This window comes from Olea europaea, unplaced genomic scaffold, assembly GCF_002742605.1.
Source record: "Olea europaea var. sylvestris unplaced genomic scaffold, O_europaea_v1 scaffold3945, whole genome shotgun sequence".
NCBI lineage: Eukaryota > Viridiplantae > Streptophyta > Magnoliopsida > Lamiales > Oleaceae > Olea > Olea europaea.
In genome coordinates this window covers 9,923-13,155 of record NW_019258993.1, presented here as the reverse complement: position 1 = coordinate 13,155, position 3,233 = coordinate 9,923, and the positions used below count along the sequence as shown (strand labels likewise).

The 3,233-nt window shown below is 36.0% G+C and overlaps 1 pseudogene; it reads left to right on the top strand.

The window, feature by feature from the left end:
- Positions 1–702: 702 nt before the first annotated feature.
- Positions 703–2,606, top strand: LOC111387209 (annotated as a pseudogene).
- Positions 2,607–3,233: the final 627 nt, after the last annotated feature.

Below are 3,233 nucleotides of genomic sequence, written 5' to 3'. Positions count from 1 at the left end.
TTATTATACAATCAATATAAAGCAAGTTATTTCGATATATTTCTTATTTCAATTCTTATCGCTTCTGCACCAAATTGGTATTAGAGCAAGGATATTACCTTCATTTGATGGTGGACGAAGGTCTAGGTGGCAGTCAAACCTCCAATGATGGAGAATCGAAAAAATAGAACGACGAATAGAAGGAATCGATGAAACCCTTCACAACATCACTCAAATGCTGACTTCGTTGAGTCTTGAAAGGAATCGCGAGCCCATGGAAAAACAAGCTGGCAAGAATTTGTAGACTTTAATTTCTATGAATGTTGTTTGCTTTAACAAGTGGCTAAAGAGTTTTCTCGAGTCTCACCTAAGTTTGAATACACCCAAGTTATTAAAAATTCTATGAAGGTATATCGAGAGGGTATAAAAGAGTCCAATTTGAAGCGCAACCAAACTTTTTAGAACACGATGTACAATCAACAATAATGTATGCAAATTGATAATAAATCATAAGAGTAGTGAGAACTTTGTGTCCAAAGCATTGCTGAAAGGTTTAAATTTGAAGATTGAAAAATACTCATCTTACTACCAAGCTTCACAAGGACAAGAAATTCAAAATATGGAGGTATGCAAAATTTCACTTCTCTTCGAAAGTACTAGAAAGATCAGATTATATGTAATATGGTAGAGATGAACGATTGTCATGTATTTTAGTGGCAACCATGGTACTGTAATGTAGTTGCCACTTACATAAGTCGAGAGATTGTTTTTGTGTCATCTGATGAGCAATTTATGATTAACAAAGAGAAAGAGACTTATAAGGAAAATGATGAGGCTAAAAAAGAAGTAATTCAAGATAATCAGATACCAACCACGGTACTACAACAGAGATACAAAAACATGTGCAAATTGAAAACTCAAGTCATGCCAATCAATTATAGATGAAAATTGACCATGATAGCAAGCTTAAGGATGAAAAACATTATGGTGCAGTTGCAATTGAATATCCCAAGATCGAATCGCACTCTATTCATAAAAAAGTTGAAGTTCAAAAGTATCCAACAAGGGAGGAGAGAATTAAACTTTCCAATCACAAAGAAAACAAAGGTCAACCACGGAGGCACCTTCTTAAAAATGGTTGGAGCGTCTTGAGTTCAAAGAGGCTTATTGCAGGGGATGCCTTTACATTTCTAAGGGGCATAATGTGGAGCTTCGAGTTGGTGTTATGCGTGCCATGAGAAAAGAAAGCAATGCACTATCGTCAATTATATATAGTCACAGTACGCATCTTGGTGTTAGCTTGGCAAGCCTATCAGACTAAAACCACGTCTACAGTGTATTACAAGCCCAGGACAAGCCCAGCTGAGTATATTGTCCCGTATGATCAGTACATGGAGTCTGTGAAAAATAATTATGTCATTGGAATGAGGTTTAAAATGACATTTGAACGTGAAGAAGCTCCAGAGCAGAGGTTTACTGGAACTATAGTTGACATTGAGGATGCTGATCCTAAAAGATGACCAAGATCAAATTGGAGATGTCTGCAGGGGAGATGGGATGAATCTTTCACCAGTCCTTGTCCTGAGAGGGTTTCTCCTTGGGAAATAGAACTAGCTCTAACTGCTGCTGTTCTTAATCCACTTCTAGTGTCCAAGACAAAGAGGTCTCGATCAAACATCTTGCCCTCATCTCTAGATTCTTCTGTCCGTACAAGGGAAGCTTCATCTAAGATAACAGTGGACTCTTCAGCAGCCAGTGGTTTTCCTAGAGTCTTGCAAGAACTAGAGTTTTCCACCTTGAGAGGCACTTTTGTGGAGAGCTATGAGTCTGACTCTTCTAAAAAGCCAAATCAATCGAAAACCCGAGGGCTATAAATTCCTCTGGTCTGTCACATAGTTTGATGGATTTTAGTATGAAAACTCATGGAAATTGCTGATACATGCTTTCAGATGCAAGGAGACATGAGATATGGCGGCTTTAGATGGTATACGATGATTCCTGATCACAGAGCTGAAAATTTGCCAGGTAATTGGTTGATGCCACCACCAATTTCACTTAATTTCCAAACACCACCTTCTATTTCTAGTGAGCTAGTGCCAAAGTCTGCATTTCATAAACAGCACAATGACGTGAAACATAAAGAAGGGAACTGCAAGCTCTTAGGTATTTTCCTTATAAGTAGCTTCATTTCAACGGAGCCTGCATTGCCATACAGAAATGCGTCTATCGAGCTGGCTGATCACATGTATCTTGTGGTGAACTCTCATAAATCCACTGCACTTGAATCTAATCAAATATCTGATCAATTGAAGGGCTTAAAATTGGTGGATAATCAAGTTAACTGTAGTAAGCTAGAAAAACAATGCCAAACCTGTGTTCCTGTTTCCAGCAACAGGGAAGCCAAAGTTTATTATTCTGGTTCAACAAGGAGTTGCAACAAGGTTCATAAACGGGGTATGGCCCTTGGTAGATCCGTGGATCTTGCCAATTTTGACAACTATGATGCATTGATTGCTGTGCTAAATGATCTCCTCCAATGTAACGGTGAATTGAATTATCAGAATAAGAATTAGCTTCTAGTGAATATTGATGATGAGGATGATGTGATGCTAAAAGATCCTGATTGATTGATTTTCTTCAACCAAACTCGAGGATGAGTTTTTTTCAAGTTGGAGAGAATGATGTAGAACAATCATACTGTAATTAGGATAAAAGTTAGATAATTATAGTAAGATGTTTAGTTGTAATAGGTTTTATCTTTCTATTCTAATATTTTGTTTAGAATAGGATTTCTTTTCTTTATTAATTAGAATAGGTTTTTCAATTTCTTTTAGATTAGGATTTTTATTAGTTTTCTTATATTAATAGTATTAGGGAATCATTTTGCCTACAACTACAAAGGCATCATACATTTTTTCATAACACCAATTATTATTCAATCAACACAAAGCAAGTTATTCAAATACAGTTCTTATTTCAATTCTTATTACAAGAATTATTAACACTTTCGCACCATTCTCACTCTTGTATCCCCGTTCATTAATCTTGCACCTGATTTAAAAACATTTGCTTTAATGTAGTTGAGATTAGCTCAGAGAAAGACCAGAAATTGTTCTTTACCCATTCTAATGATTCTAAACTTTTGTTATATATCTGAATTGTTTCTTTCATGTTGCTAACCTAATAAAATGAACCTAGATCTATGGTATCCGTTTCATCTAGAGTTTTATCTTGGTTTATATTCTCTTTGTCTT